The sequence below is a fragment of the Diceros bicornis genome, chromosome 16 (genome assembly GCF_020826845.1).
Source record: "Diceros bicornis minor isolate mBicDic1 chromosome 16, mDicBic1.mat.cur, whole genome shotgun sequence".
Taxonomy (NCBI): Eukaryota; Metazoa; Chordata; class Mammalia; order Perissodactyla; family Rhinocerotidae; genus Diceros; species Diceros bicornis.
The window spans coordinates 31,068,262-31,085,434 of NC_080755.1; the positions used below are offsets into that span (position 1 = coordinate 31,068,262).

The following is a 17,173-nucleotide window of genomic DNA, read 5'->3' on the forward strand; positions in this document are numbered from 1 at the left end:
TCAATATTATTAGCCTGTTATTGGATAATACAAAGTTTTGCTATTATAAATTATAGTTTGAATAACATTTCTGTAAATAAATTTTTTACTTTATCTCTACCTATTTCCTTGGTATGGAGTCCTCCAAGTGGAACTACTAGCTCAAAGTGCATATGAATACTTTTAACATTCTGGATTCACATTGCCAAGTTGCTTTCCATAAAAGTTAATTTATACCCCCAAAGCCATGTTTGAGAATTCTCTTTTCATGAAATTTGAAGAATTTTTGTCCATTAGTTTTTCAAATATATATTTTTTCCCTGTTCTCTTTCTCCTCTCCTTTTGGGACTTTGTTTACATCTATATTAGACCTTTAGATATGGTTCCACAGATTCCTGACTCTGCTGATTTTTTAAAATCTTTCTTTTTATTTATTCTCAATTTATCAACTCTTCTATTTTCAATCAGCTGGTACGCCCATACAGTGATTTTTTTTAAATTTTCAGATACTGGATTTTTCCGTTTTAGAATTTCCATTTGGATCTTTGTGATAATTTCTATTTCTTTATTGAAATTTTCTATTTTATTCACTATTCACTATTTTAAAGAACTATTCAATAGTTCTTTAAAATCTTTGCTAATTTTAACACCTGGGTCATCTTGGGGTTTGTCTCCATTGATTGACTTTTCTTTTGAGTATAGGTCATGTTTTCCTATTTCTTTGTGTGTCTAGTAATTTGGGGTTGTTCTCTGGTCATTGTGAATGACTCTGGAATTCAGTTATATTCTCTGAATGTTAACTTTTTACGTTAGCAGGCAGTTAACTTGACTGAACTCAAATTCCAGCTCTGTCTCCCTGGAGTAAGTGGCAGTTATAATCACTGTTGAGTTCTTTTTACTTTAGCTGAGATGCTTGAGTCTGCCCTGTTCATGTGTAGTCCGGGGGTCAGCCAGAACTGGCATGGTTGTTACACAGAATTTGAGGCTTTCATTCAGCTGCTTTGGTCAGCCCAGATTCTGTCCTCCAGTTCTTTAATCCTGCCTCTCAGCTAAAAGCCACTAAAAAACACTGAGAACTCTCCCAATGCTGCTGTCTTCTTTCAAGTGCTGATCCTCTTACAGTTTCTACTTGCTTTTGGCCACGCTTCAGTGCATTCAAGTTTTTTTTTCTCCCAGTTTATAGTTGTTACCTGTGGGAGGTTTGGTCCTATAGGAGCTACTCAGCTATTATCAGGAGCAGAACCCAAGAATTCTCCTTTCAGCATAGTTTTGCCATAGTTTATTTTTTTAATTGTGGTAAAATACACATAACATAAAATTTGGCATCTCAACCATTTTTTACGGTACAGTTCAGTGGCATTAAATATATTCCCCTTGTTGCACAACCAACCTCCACAACTTTTTGTGATGCAAAACTGAAATTCTATACCCATTTTCCCCTATACCCATTTTCCCCTACCCCCAGCTCCTGGCAACCACCATACTACTTTCTGTTTCTATAAGTTTGATTACTCTAGATACTTCATATAAGTGGAATCATACAATATTTGTCTTTTTGTGACTTTCCATAATTTATTTTTAATTTAATTTTTATTACTATTGAAATCAAGCATATACATAGTTTCAAGCTTCAGTGAGTTTAACAAGGCTTATGCAAAACAGCAGCCTTCTCTACAACTCCCTTCTACTCACAATTTCCACTTTTTGGAGACAAGAAGTTTTGACTGTTTTAGATGTTTCCTCTTTTATCTGTTTTTTTCTACTATTTATATCCATATTTCTGAATATCACATTTATGTAGGCATTAAGTATTAACTTTCTGCTCTGAAAGATGATGATTTGCCTCTCACAGATAACCATTTATTTGCTCTCTCCCTCTTTTCTTCCTTTTTCCCACTCTTCCTTCCTTCTGCCCTCTTCCCCTCCTCCATCTCTCTAACATACATACCCATACATGCTATATCCTTTCTTCTGTCCTCTCAGTACAGCTATATCACAATATGTTTACAATAAGACTGTAGATATTTTATACACAGCTGAGCCATGTACTATACTGATTATTAAATTTATTTTATTATTATATTCATTTATGATGATGATTATTAAATTATTATATTTACTTTTATATAATAAATTGTTTTCTCTAGAATTTAGAAGTGCCTTATTTAATTTTCTATGTACTCATTCATTTTTTTAATTCACTCAAATGTATATAGTTTCCCACCAGTTTCTAGGTACATTCTAGATCTTGGAGTAATACAGCAGTACACAAAACACAAAAATTTCTTGCCTAACGCAACTGAACATTCCCATTTCCTGTCATTCCCAAACTCACGAAGAAAGTATAATTCTCTGAGTATATTCAGATATATGTTATTATCATATCTCTTCATTGTTTTTATTTTTTGCTTTTTCCCACCCTTCTGTTTTGTTTGTTTGTTTTAAGATATCCCTCCTGGAGCTCTTCATAATTCCACTCTAGTCTGAATTGGTTATTCTCTAGGCTTGCTGCCTAGGGATTTCATCCTGAAATCTCCCTTATCCATCATCCTGGAAATTTTCTTTACTTCTTTTCTGTGTTATATTTCCCTTTTGATGGATCACATGTCCTCTTTTTAGTTTATACTCATCTTCCTGAAACATGTCCTTCAATAGCTTACTGAGAAGACGTACAGAGGCAATAATTTTTTGAGACCTCATACCTTTGAAAAATATCTTACATCTAGCTTCACATTTAATGTATAATTTAGCTGCATATAGAATTATTGGTTGGTAATTACTTCTCCTCAGAAGAGATTGAAGGTTGTGTTCCATTTTCTTCTAGTTTCTAGGGTTGCCAGGAAGAGGTTGGTGCAATGTGATTCTTTATCTTTTTTATGTGACCTATTCTCCATGGACACTATTAGGATCTTGTCTTTCTTAGCATTGTTCTAAAAATTAATGATGATGTGCATTAGTTTAGCCTTTTTTCATTTGTTATGCTGAGTAATCAGTGGACTCTTAATTGGGAAAATTTCTTGTTTGGGGAAATTTTCTTTGTCAGTTTTCTCCATTTCCCTTTTTTTATTCCTTCTTTCCAGAACTCTATTAGTCAGTTGTTGAATCTCTTGGAATCATATCTTGTTTTCTTACTTTTCTCTCCTATCTTTCATATCTGTGTCTTTTTTTCTATTTTCTAAAAGATTTCCTGAACTTTATTTTTCAACCCTTCTGTTGATTTTTTTTACTACTATAATTTCCAAGAACACTTTATTCTCTGAATGTCCTTTTTTAAAATGAGAATCCATGCTTGTTTTGTATATGCAATATATTTTCTTATCTCTGAGGATATTAATAATAGTTTTTAAAGTTTCTTTTTTTTCTGGTGCCTTGTCTCTATTTTCACGAAGTTCAAGGTTTTTTTTCCCCCTGCAAATGTCTGATGATCCATTTATATTTACAAAGCAGTGAAAAGCTACTGAAAGTTCTCGGTATATATAAGCAGGACTTTTCAACTAATGGGTTTCACTGTGGGGTTATCAGGTAGGAACCTCTGCCTGTTAGTATCTGTAGGTCTTTTCTACTGAGGTGATCAGTTTCCCTAAGGATTAATCTTCTGCTTGGATGGGAATTAGGGATGGGTGTATTATATAAGCTTGGCTGCTAATATGGAGAGTCCAGTGGAGGAAGAGGAATGGGACTCATTACTCGTTATGTAGGCTTTAACTTAATAAGCTTTTTAACTATGTGGTATTTCTGTCTTCAACTGTATTTCGGGCCCCCAAGACCAGAGTCACTCTGGTTCAACTTCTCCAGGGGAATAAGCCTCCAGTCTTCTTAAGATGGAGAGAGATAGCTAACTGGCTCTGGAGATAGAGGAGGGCATCTTGGATTTTTACTGCTATGCAGCCTTTCAACTAGTCATGCTTTCGGTCCCACCTCCGTTCCTGCGTGGTTCCTCCATCCCTGAGTCTCTCAGGAGTTCTCTGGCATGTTTCAGCTTAACCCCCTTCTCAGCCCTAGCCAGAAAATATTTCAGTTTTGATTTTTCTAGTTGACTAATTGAGTTTGAACTTACACATCTGATTTCCAGGCTTCTAAAATTTTGTGACATCTCTTCTTTGCAGAAAAATAAAGAAGAAAGGACAACAATCACATAATTTAAAGTCTTTTTTATCCTTTTACTATTATTTTTAAGGATTTCAGAAGGGAATAGAAGTTTGTTTTTAATCAGCCATGTAAATTGGCTCTCCAATGTTGATTTGTATAATTAAACAATATTTGACAGTTTAATAGGTGGAAAAATAGAATCCTATTGTAATTTCTAGTTACTGAATATTCAATTAGGATGAATACTTTTCTCTGTGTTTATTAACTCTTCGTGTTTCTTTGTAGAATTTTCATTTTCTGACTGTATCCATATTTTTTATGTTTAGGCATTATATTTCTTCTTTAGTTGATATATAAGAACTTTTATTATGTTTGTTTTTCATTTAAAATAATTTCTTATTCTTAATGCTACTCACGTTTATTGATATCTTTATATATTTACTTGCTTGCCTATGGTAGAAAAAAATATAAAATGCTGTTAGGCTAAAAGAAAATAAAGCATACCCATAATCTCATCACCTAAAGGTAATCTTAGTATATAACTTCTAGATCTTATTTCTTTATGAGTATGTGATCTGTATTTATATTATACATTTTGTTTCATAATTCATCTTATTTTTTAATTAAACTTTTTCTAAATTTCAAAGAAAAACATTTTTCTCGTAAAATGTAAAACATCCAAAGACACATCAAGAAAAGATAGTCATCTTTTATTCTCTATGCTATTCTTTATCCTGACTGTCTTGGTTGAATTAGTGTTAGCACCCAAATGTGTGTCCTTCTATACCTTTCTTTATTCTTACATATATATACAGCATCTATATTTGAGATCAAACTGAACATGTTTAGTTGTTAATCTTTTTTTTTCCACTTACTAGTGCCTAATGGTCATTTATCAGGTTTTTAGATACAGAACTGTGGTAAGCAGAATAATTGTCCCCAAAGATGTCTGTGCTCTAATCCCTGGGACGTCTGAATATGTTACCTTTCATGGCAAAGGGACTTTGCAGGTATGATCAAGGGAACAGACCTTGAGATGGGGAGATTATCCTGTATTATCTAGGTGGGCTTAGTCTAATCACATGAGTCCTGAAAAGCAGAGAACCTTTCCTCGCTGGGTCAGAGAGATGAGATGGAAGGAGGAGAAGAGATTCAAAGCATGAGAATGACCACCTGCCCTTGCTGGCTCTGAAGATGGAGGAAGGAGGTCATAAGCCAAGGAATGCAAGTAGCCTCTAGAAGCTCGGAACAGTCCTCATCTGACTGCCAACAAGGAAATGGGGACCTCAGTCCTCCAACTGCAAGGAACTGAATTCTGCCAACAACCCAAATAAGCAAGGAAACAGGTCCTCCCCTGGAGCCTCCAGAAAGGAACATAGCCCTGCCGGCACCTCAGTGTTAGCCCCGTTGGACCCGTGTCAGACTTCTGACCTACAGAACTATAGAATAATAAATTTGTGTTGTTTAAGCCACTAAATTTGTGGTAATTTGTTATAGCAGCAGTAGAAAACGAATACAAATACTACTAACTCATTTCTTATAAATGCATAATAGTCCATGGTTTCCATATACACCAAAACTTATCCAGCACTTCTATTGTTAGACATTCAAATAGTTTCAAGTTCTTTACCACTACGCAAAAGCTATAATAAGCATGAGTGTACTTACATTCTTTTGTTCTGGTACTTTTATTTTTTTTAAGATAAATTCCCAAAAATGAAATTGCTAGGTCAAAGGCTATTTTTACATAAGGATATTTTTACATTTATAATTTACAACTATAGATTACAACAGTCCATGCCAATTTTCTTTCCCAAAACGTTGTAGCAATTCATACTCATACTTGCAATTTATGAAAGTTTTCATCACTGCTGTTCTGGTAGGTGTAATGAATGCTTTGGAAACTTGTGCTCCAGTCTAAGAGATGGACATGCTTTAAAGTTTAGGTGCATCTGGGCGTGCAGGTCTTGCATTCAAATAATGATGACAAAAATAAGGTAAGACTGCACCACTTCCAAAAAAAATCTTACCTAATATGCCTTTGATAAGACCATAGACCTTTTAAAATGTTAATATACATTATAAGAGTTTGAAGAAACCCTGGCAACTGCTTCCTAAGTCTGACAGACTTAGGATTGATTTAGTTGGCTGTGGAAATGACATTGTCTTCACTAACCCCAGAAAGAGGTAGAGATGGGTCAAAGGAGAATACTGTACAGCCTTGAGCAGCTTTTGTAGAATTATTTAAGCAAAAATGTATGATTTTAGATAATATAATCAAGAATTATTATGGGAAATGACCTTTTTTCTACCTTGCAGGCTCTTTGATTTTGCCAGTAGAACTCCCTAGATAAAATTTAATTTTAAGCTAAATTTTGTTTATTTGGAAATTTAAATTATCTTAGTATTAAGAATGCTCTGTGTATTTAAAATATTAAACTTACTCAAGTGAGGCATTAAGACTTTGGAACTAAAATAAATGAGATAATAAGGAAGTGAAAAACATATTTTTTATAATTAACAGATCATTTTGAGTTAATTATATACAATTACCAAAATCTAATTGCAATTTATTTTCTATTATCTTTGGGAAGAATCACAGTCAAGGGAGCTTACTTTGCTGCCTTCCTGCATAAATGCTATAGAATGAGAAGAAATAATATGTGAGGCCTTAATGACAAATAAGAGCAAATAGTAGGGCACAGCTGAGCCAAACCATTGGAAGATAATTATCACATGAAAGATGGTAATGACTCAAAAAGTCACAACCAACTCTGCTTATAAGTTCTCTGGTTTGTTTTTTAGTTTGTTGGCTATACAAAGATGACCTTTATAAATTAACATTAGTTTTGTAATTCTGCAGATTTCTAAAAATCCGACTATTTTTGCATTTTCATATAATACTGAGCAATTCAACAAAAATTTTTATTAAACATCTATTATTTAAAAAACATACCTGGCTTGCTAGGTACTGCAGGAAATGTAGAGAAGCCCCTACCTGCACATACTCTAATAGTAGAGTAAGGCAAATATGCAAATATTTATTCTTTATATAGGCTGTAAGGGCTATAAGAGAAATCCAAAGAAATTAAGAAAAGGTTTTTGGAAGAGGTAATATTTGAGATAAGTCCTAAAAAATAGGAGAGAATTTTGATAGGCTAGGGGTATCTATGGGTGTGTGTGTGTGTGTGTTTCGGAGGGGAGAAGACATGGAGAGAGTCTGAGTAGAGGAAGGAAATCACACAGTATGTGAGGGGCACAGCAGTAAGTATGCTTTAGTTTGACCAGAAGAGTTAAGAGAAACTGAAACTAAAGATTAAATTAATTAATTAAGTTAGATTATGAGAGAGTTTAAATATCAAGTCAAAGGTTTTGGACCAGTGTTATTGGCAGAATAAAAAAGTCAGGAAAAATAACTGATTCTGTGATGAAGATGGATTAATTGATTTCAAAGACTATTGGAATAAGAGTCAAGAATGCCACGTTTTAGTCTTTCTAGTAAGTAGCCACATGGCTTTAAAGATAATGCTATGTGCTTCAGTCTCCTTGCCTGCAAATGAGAAAGTTAAAGTGGATTTTTACTAAGAGGTTTTTTTTTGATCTCTAACAGTTCATGATTATTAAATGGGTTGGATTTCCACGCAAAGCTGTCTACTATGTAAGTAGAAATTTGGATCTAAATCTCGTAAGAGAAATTGAAGTTAGAGATTTGGATTTGGGAGTCATCTGCATTGGTGTTGTACCTGCAAGAATGGATATTCATTTCTGAGAAAGTTTAGAGAAATGTAAAGAGAACCTTAGAAAATGCCTACTTGTGGGAATCTGAAGGAATAAGAGTGATAATGTGAAAAGTTGACAAAGAAGCACCCTGGTGCGATGTCATGGAAACAAAGGAGGAAAAGCAGAAATGGTACCTTGGAAAGAAATTTGGTTGAGGGAATATGATTTTAAGGATAGGAATGACCTAAGCATTTTTATAATCTTGGGGAAGTGGCTAATGAAGAAAGAGACTGCAGAAAATGCATAATTGATATAACACAGTCCTAGAAAAGGTAGGGGGATCAATTCAAATCACTTGTCAACTTCTCAGTTATTTGTGCTGGCTTCTCTTTCTCTGCTTGTACCTGGACCCACCACTTCTTTCTTGTTTCTACACATTCTCCTCATGTGACCTTATCTAGGCCCTTGGCTTTAAATATCATCCGTATGCTGATGACTCAAATTTATCTCCATAGGCCTGACCTTTCCTCCAATCATTAAATCCACAGATCTTGTCATCTACACCAGACTTCCACTAGACTGTCTAATAGATATCTTACAGATAGCAAAACTAAAACAGAAATCTTATATCCCTTTTCCATCACCCACTCCACATTCCCCCATCCCCAGTCTTCTCCATCTCAATAAATAATACTAGCTACTCAAGTTAAAAAATGTCCTTGGTTTCTCTCCTTCCTTCCCTCTCCCCTCCCAAACAATTATAAGCACATTCTTTTGTTTCTATTCTACCTCCAAAATGTATGCACTCCTCCCACCATAGATCAAGTCTGGACTTCTGCAGAGGTTTCCTAAGTGGTCTACTTTATTTATTTCTATTCTTACCCTGCTACAATCCATTTTCCACAGTAGCTGTATACTTCCTTGCCAAAGACTCCTTAATGCGGGGCCGGCCCAGTGGTGTAGTGGTTAAGTTCGCGCATACCGTTTTGGTGGCCTAGGGTTCGCTGCTTCGGATCCTGGGCATGGACCTACTCACCGGTCATCAAGCCATCCTGAGGCGCCATCCCACATAGGCTACAACTCTACAACTATGATGCACAGCTATATACTGGGTTTTTGGGGAGAAAAAAGAGGAAGATTGGCAACAGATGTTTGTGCAGGGCCAGGCTTCCTCAAAAAACAAGATTCCTTAATGCATGTAGAATAAAATCTGAACTCCTCGACTGTCTTAGAGTGTTCTACATGATCTGGCTTCTGCTTACCTTATCTCCTACCACTCTCCTTCTTAAACGTTTAGTGACCCCTACCCCCATTTTACTTAAAATGTGGACTTCTAACCATGGCCTTTAGGGCCCTTTATGTTCTCCTGTCTTAACTTTGCACTTTCTTTCTTGCATCCTATGTTTCAGCTGCATTACACTTGGTCTTCTTTCAGTTTCTAGTGCATGCTGCATCATACCTGTAGCTGCCTTTAACACTCTTAATCCTGTTCTTCCTAGTGTTAACTTGTTTAGATGAGAGCTTGAATATCATCTGCTGAGGGCTACCTTCCTAATCAGTCGATATAAAGCATGTGTCTCCCATCCTTCCCTATTACAGTACTCTGAAGTCCCGTATACCACCACCCAACTTTAAGCTTCATGAGTGCATGGATCATTACTGTCTTGTTACATATGATATGTTATAACATATCTTCTATGTGTTATGAAGATTGTATCTTCAGCATATAGTAGGTGCTCATAAAATATTTATGGAATGGATTTTTTAAAATCTCAATCTTCTCAGTAAAATATGAAGGGAGATCATCTAGTAAGAAAGGTGACGGTAAGGATAGCATGTGGGAGGAGGATAGAGGGAGTATGTAATAAGAAGCCATCAAAAGATGATGAATAAGAAGTATTGCATCCATAATATAGAAAAAGATGATGAATAAGAAGTATTGCATCCATAATATAGAAATTCCCTCGAATTGATAAGATAAACTACCCCAAATAGGCAACTCTCAGAAGAGTAAACCTGAATATCCAATATGCATATAAAATCTTCTCACAATTAATCTTGGAAAAATGAAAATTAAAAACAACAAAAAGATAACATTTTTAAATCAATAAATTGGCAAAATTGAAAATTTTAATAATATCAAGTGTTAACAAGGGTCTAGGGAAACTGGTACTTTGATACACTGCTGGTAGGAATGCAAATTTCTAGAGCCACTTTAGTGATCAATTGGCAATATCATTTTAGGATTATTTTTGATTATCCATGGTAATTGGCACAGCAAATCCCCTTCTGATTATCTCCCCCTACCTTCTAACTTCTCTTCATTTCTTTGCTCTTTGAAACTCATAGATAACCTTTTGGCCTAAAGAATTGCTCATGCAAAAATAGAACATTTCTCCAGTTTCTCTTTCAAAATTCTTTAACAACATGACTGATTAACATGAGTGGGGATCACTGTTGTCTACCTTAGACACTCTAGAAATCATCAGTCAAATTATAAACTTGGGCTCAGAAACATTGCAGTATAAAGTATAATAAAGTAAAATGAGAAAAATGTTTGCTATTAATTGAATGTTACATAGCTTTGATAATAGAGAAATTTTCAGGGATTGGACAGTGATCTTCCTGTCCTCTCTCAAATTTTTTTGAGCTATAATATAAAAAGCCATCCCTGGTGGTCTAGTGGTTAAGATTTGGCTCTCTCATCTCCGCAGCCCAGGTTCATTTCCGGTCAGGGAACCACACCACCCGTCTGTCACTTGTCATATTTTGGCAGCTGCATGTTCCTGTGATGCTGAAAGCTCTGCAACCGGTATTTCAAATACCAGCAGGGTCACCAATGGTGGATAGGTTTGAGCAGAGTTTCCAGACTAAGACAGACTGTAGGAAGAAGAACCTGGCCACCCATTTCCGAAAAAACTGGCCGTGAAAACCCTTTGAATAGCAGCGAAGCACTGTCTGATATTGCACCTGATGGTGAGAGGATGGTGCAAAAAGACCACTCAGGGTTCTCCTCTGCTATACACAGGCTCTCTAGGAGTGCTAACAACAACAAATAAAATAAAAACCTGTTTCCTCTGCAGTACTTACCTCTAGACCCACATTTCAATCTTTTTAAATCCTTTACCTTTTTGATAAATATAAAAATCATCACTTAAACATAGAATTACCGTGTGACCCAGCAATTCCACCCCTAGGTAACGTACATGCACACAAAGACTTCTTTGTGAATGCTCACAGCACCATTATTCATAATAGCCAAAAAGTGGAGACAAGCCAAATGTCCAGCAACTGGTGAATGGATAAACAAAATGTCATATATCTATACAATGGAATATTTGGCAATAAAAAGGAACAAAGTATTAATTCATGCTACAACATGGATGAACTTTGAAAACGTGCTAATTGAAAGAAGATCGTCACAAAAGACCACGAATTGTACCTTTCCATTTATAAGAAATTTCCAGAAAAGACAAATCTAAAGATAAAAGACATAAATGATTGATTGCCTAGTGCAGGGGTTAGGAATGGGGAGCAACTGCAAATAAGCTTGAGGTTTCTTTTTGGGGTGTTGGAACTAAAATTAGATTGTGGTGGCGGTTGCACAACTTTAAACTTACTAAGAATAACTTTAAGTGGGTCAATTTTATGATATATAAATTTATTTCACTAAAACTTTAAAAAATTGTCCTCTATTTTTAGTGTTGTTCAATATTCAAAATAAATTAAATATAAGAACAAAAGAAATGGTACAAAGTTTTGCTTGCTTTCAGACTACATCACTCTTTCTCTCTTTCTCCTCAAGATTTTTCTGCCCACTTACCCCTTCCTCTAGTTGAGAGTTGCTTTTTCAAACTTAATTCTCCAAGATGACATCTCATTCTGTATTCAAAACAGATACAATGGTAAGACAAGTAGGAGCAAATACTATTGAAATCCTATTTAGGAGACCTATGTCCTGGTGAATGATAATTTGGAATTTAAAAATTGTATATAACCAACAATTTTAAAAAGATAACTTGGTGATAAATATATAATTTATTAATCAGCTTTTCCATTTTTTTCATTTAACCAGTAAGGGAGATGGTAGCACATCACCAATCTGGTACCTGTTCTGTCCGTGCCTTAGCTTGACCTTACGTAGCCTTCAAGAGTGAAGCTTCGTTCTTACATTCCAAACTAGGGCACCTCCCTTCTCTATCTTTGCCACAAACACTGGTTTTTAAATGACAGCTAATATACTGAACATACTTAGGGTTCTCCCAAGCTATTGTCTACACGTGCTTTGTAACTTGGCAGATTGATGGCACTCGAATAGAAAAAGACAAACCTACTGCCCCCTTGTATATAGTATAGTATATCCTTAGAATTAGCTTCTTCATATGTAGTATCTACATGTTCTTGGCTGTGGATAATTTTTTAATCACATTTGTTATCTTAGTACATAATGAGTTTGTGGGATAAATATTTTCTGAGATAGAAATTCATAAATTTTCAGGATGTTAGATTATTGGCTACATAGTATTTTTCCAGTGTCTTATTTATATGTATGTAGAGATAGGGGGTAGAGAGCATCATCTATAGAAATTAGAGAAATTTTCTAACGAATGTTGCTGCTACCACTGGTTAAACACAAGGAGCTGACTAATAGAGTGTGTAAACATTTACGCCTTATCTGCTGTACACAAATGGATAGAAAAGTGGTGGTTTTCACCCTTCACTGTAACATACGTTCACAAATCTTTGTGAAAGTAATTTTCTTCCCAGCCAAAAATATTAGTGGGATTGGGGAATTGGAAGTTTCATTGCCACTTGAGTCAGCTAGCTTTGATAACCTCGTTCCCAGATGTGTTTGGAAGGAGAGCAGTTTGATTTCTTTTTAGATAGTAACTGCCTGTCCTGTTCCAATCTGAAACATATGGATTCATGTCACAATATGGAATAGAGGTGGCATCTTGGATACTGTATATTGTTTCCTAGGAGTTAGAGAAAAACAGTGCTGTCTTGGAGGTATCAGCTGGTTAAAAAGTATCATTTATTTTTTAGCATGTTTTTGCAAGCCTCAATGAATAGAGATTAGTCTGAAGCCTGCAAGTGCAGACTAAGTTGTCATATCAAATCTTTGGTAGAATCCAAGAGACTGTTTCTGGATATTATGACTTAATTGATAAAATATGTCCAGGTTTTGATTCCTTTTTTCTTTCTACAACTATGTAAGATTTTTCTATGAAAGGAATCTATAAACATATTGCTGTGTGTCATTTATACAACTGAAGTATTTACACATAAGATATTTTGCAGTGGGAAGAGGGAAAAAGAGCTAAGACAAAATGGATGGAAGCCAAAAGCATTTTACTAAAATATCACATTGGCATGTAAGACTTTTATATGCCTGTAAAAGAATGGAGGCAGCAAGGTTAAGACTAGTGATTGTTAAGTCAATTTATTTATTCTTATTTTCAGAAGTCCCAAGAGTTCTCTCTGAAAAGATATAAAATTTTTAGATGCCATTAAAGGTTTTTATTTTTAATTAGCAATGGCTTCAATTGTCTTTTCTAGCTGCCTGGATATACTTTAAAAATCAATTGTTGGATTCAGGACAATTGAATACACACTGGACAAACACAAACAAACACAGAAGTTTAAAAAAAAAAGTGCATTCTTTTATTTGTAGAAGTATGTATGTAGGAACTTCCTGGGTAGATAGGGTAACTTCCTGAGTAGATAGAGGTTTATTTGAAGATAAGATGAAATAATGACTGTGTTTCGGGGCATGTATTTTAATCATAAAGTGTCTGAGGATACAATTGTGATCTCGATTAGCTCATAGTGGTTTGTTTTAGGTGGATGTCTGTCTCAGAAGAACTGGCTATTACGTATGAAACAGCACTAATTTTTGATAATCCTACAGAGAAGATTTTATATTGAACTCAACTCATTGGTTTTTCACATTGCTCCTGTGATGAAGAGGATTGATTTCTGTGTTGCTTTTGCTGTTTGGCATTTTCTCCTTTGGTAAACAGTGTGTGCAAGCCTTAATCCTTTAACCTTGAATTTGAGCCCTGGGCTGTTTGATGGAAAGAATCTTTCTTTGTTATGTCATGTGGCATGGTGGAGGATTGTATTAATCAGGGTCAACTAGAGAAACAGAACCATAGGAAATATATATTATGAGATGTATTGCAAGGAATTGGCTTATGCTAGGCAAGTCTGAGGTCCATAAGGCAGGCTGTCAGCAAGAGAACTCTCGGGTACAGGCTGACGCTGCTGTCCACAGAGGGAATTTCTTCTTTCTCAAGGAAGCCTCAGCCCTGGTTTTAAGACTTTTCAAGAACTGAATCAGGCCCATCCAGATTACCTAAGATTTTATGGATTTTAATCACATCTCGGAGATACCTCCACAACCTAGATTAGCGTTTGATTGGTTAACTGGAGGCTGTAGCCTACCCAAGTTGACATATAAAAAAGACTGTCACGGCCCACCCCTTGTCAACTTGGCACCCAGACACATACACTCTAAGGGATCTCCTGTATTCCAGACATACTCTTACTTACCTCCATTGTGTAGTAGCAACCCATTTCCCTCTTGACAATTATGATCAACAACTCCAGCCTATTACTGTACAGGCTGTACTTTGCCTGTTAATTCAGAGGCATGAAGAGCACAACATGGCCTGGTAGCAGTGTCAGCTTCTAGTTCAGTGGAATCATTGTTGTGTCTCCTGATGGAAGCATTTCTCCCTTTGGAATGAAGACCTCTAGACCAACAGGCCCTAAGGTGACGAGGAAGGGAAGCAAAAATTTTGCTGATGGATTGCTTAGGGTAATAGTGAGTGGAACCACTCTCATTTCCATCCTTTCTTTCCTGGACCTGTGAATCCTGGCTATGGAAGAAACAGCACTACATATTGGACACTGATTTAGAACATATTTAGAGCATCCTGGAGGATCTCTCCCCAGCCCCACAAGGTATTGCCACATAGCTTGCAGTGTGGCTGAGTCTTCAAAGCCTATTTTACTGTTCTTTCAAGACAGCTGCTTCAAAATGATGGGGCATATGGTAAGACCAGTGAATTCCATGAGCATGGGCCCATTGCCATACTTCATTTGCTGTGAAGTAAATTCCTTGATCAGAAGCAATGCTGTGTAAAATATCGTTATGGTGGATAAGGCATTCTGTAGGTCCATGGGTGGTAATTTTGGAAGAAGCATGTGTGCACAGAAGGCGAATCCATATCCAGAGTAAATGTCTATTCCAGTAAGATGTATCTGCAGCCCAATGACAACTACTAATACTAGATACCTACAGTCTATTTGTTTAAAAGAGATATAGAGGGAAATTAAAGATAAGCAAGGTATAAGGCTAGATTGAATGCTGTGTACTAGATTGAGGTGGAGACATTAGTATATACTCATGTTTATGTATTGTCTTAGTCTACTCAGGCTGCCATAACCAGATGCCAAAAACTGGGTGGCTTAAACAACAGAAACTTATTTTCTCACAGTTCTGGAGCCTGGAACTGTGAGATCAGGGTGCCAAGATGTTCAAGTTCTGGTGAGAGCTCTTTTCTTGGCTTGCAGATGGCCGCCTTCTCACTATGTCTTCATGTGGTAGAGAGAGAGCAAACAAGCTCTCTGGTGTCTCTGTTTATAAGGGCGCTAATCCCATCATGAGGGCCCCACCCTCATGACCTCATCTAAACCTGATTCCCTCCCAAAGGCCCCGTCTCCAGTACAAATACCGTCACACTGGGGGTTAGGGCTTCAAAATCTGAATTTTGTGGGGACACAGTTAAGTCCATAGCACATATATACATATACACACACAAGCATACATATGGATATATACAAAAATAAATACAGATGTGCGTTAGTATGCATAATATATATATCCTAACCATGTCTGCCAAAAGGGCCTAGAAGCAGTGATACCCAGTGGCAGTGAGCACACCCAACACCCACATTTTGATTTCTAAAGACCATTCTCCATTTCTCAAAAAATTAAAAATAGAAAAAGCATATGATCCAGCTATTCCACTTATGGGTATTTTTCTAAAGAACATGAAAACACTAATTCAAAGAGATATATGCATCCCTATGTTCACTGCAGCATTATTCACAATAGCCAAGACTTGGAAGCAACCTAAGTGCCCATTAGTGGATGAATGGATAAAGAAGATGTGATATATATATACAGTGGAATACTAATCAGCCATAAAAAAGGACAAATTCATGCCATTTGCGACATGGGATGGACCTTGAGGGTATTAAGCTAATCGAAATAAGTCCCACAGAGAAAGACAAATACCATATGATTTCACTCATATGTGGAAGATAAACAAACATATAGATATGGAGAACAGATTGGTGGTTACCAGAGGAGAAGGGGGTAGAGGGAAGGTGAAAGGGGTAAAGGGGCACATATGAATGGTGACCGACGGAAACTAGACTTTTGGTAGTGAACATGATGGAGTCTATACAGAAGCCCAAATATGATGTACACCTGAAATTTACACAATGTTGTAAACCAATGTGACTACAATAAAATAATAAATACCATTCTCCAATAAAAGAAACCAGGAATCCTTAGAGAAATGGCTAATTATAGGGATGGGGCAAAGAGAATGAAAGATGAACCGTGAGCCAGAAAGCAAGGAAGTGCTCAGAAATCGAAAGGATGAGGGAATGTCAAAGGGACACAGGAGCCAACCTAAAAGAGCTTCCAGTGACCAAAGCTGGAACAATTTGAACAACAAAATAAATAGTATGATATTGGATTACAACTCAAAGTATAAGTAAGTGTAGATGTGTCCATACTGATATAAGTAAACAAATAAATGAGAGAGAAGGGACTAATGTTCCTTCAGAAGAATTCCAAATAATATAAGTAAATACTTTCCCCTCCAAGAGGTAAATCTTAATCCCCATGCCTCTTGAGTGTGAGCTGGACTTGATGACTCACATCCAAGGAATAGGATATGGAAAGGTGGAAAATCATACTTTAGAAAAATCTGGTGAACACTACCTTACTCGAATGATCAAGGGTAACGTCACCAGTGATTAGTCATGTTGGTGTCGTGTAACCCCTGGCATGATGTGATAAGAAGGGAACTTCACCTCGGCAGTATTCTTCCCAAGCACTCATAATATTTTACTAATCATGGGAAAAACGACAGACAAATTCAAATACAAAATTATGCAGAATACCTGGGCAGTTCTCAAAACTAGTCAGGTAAGATCATGAAAGACAAGGGAAAACTCAGCAACTGTCACAGACTTTAGGAAACTAAGGAGACATGATGACTAAATGCAACGTGGAATGGATCCTGGAACAACAGCAACAAAAGCATAAGTGTAAAAACTGATGAAATCCTAGTAGTCTAGA

The 17,173-nt window shown here is 36.2% G+C and overlaps 1 protein-coding gene across 3 annotated transcripts in view; it reads left to right on the forward strand.

The window, feature by feature from the left end:
* Positions 1–17,173, forward strand: part of KIAA1328 (KIAA1328 ortholog) — a 341,990-nt gene that overhangs the window by 234,014 nt on the left and 90,803 nt on the right. The gene's annotated exons all lie outside the window — the stretch shown is intronic.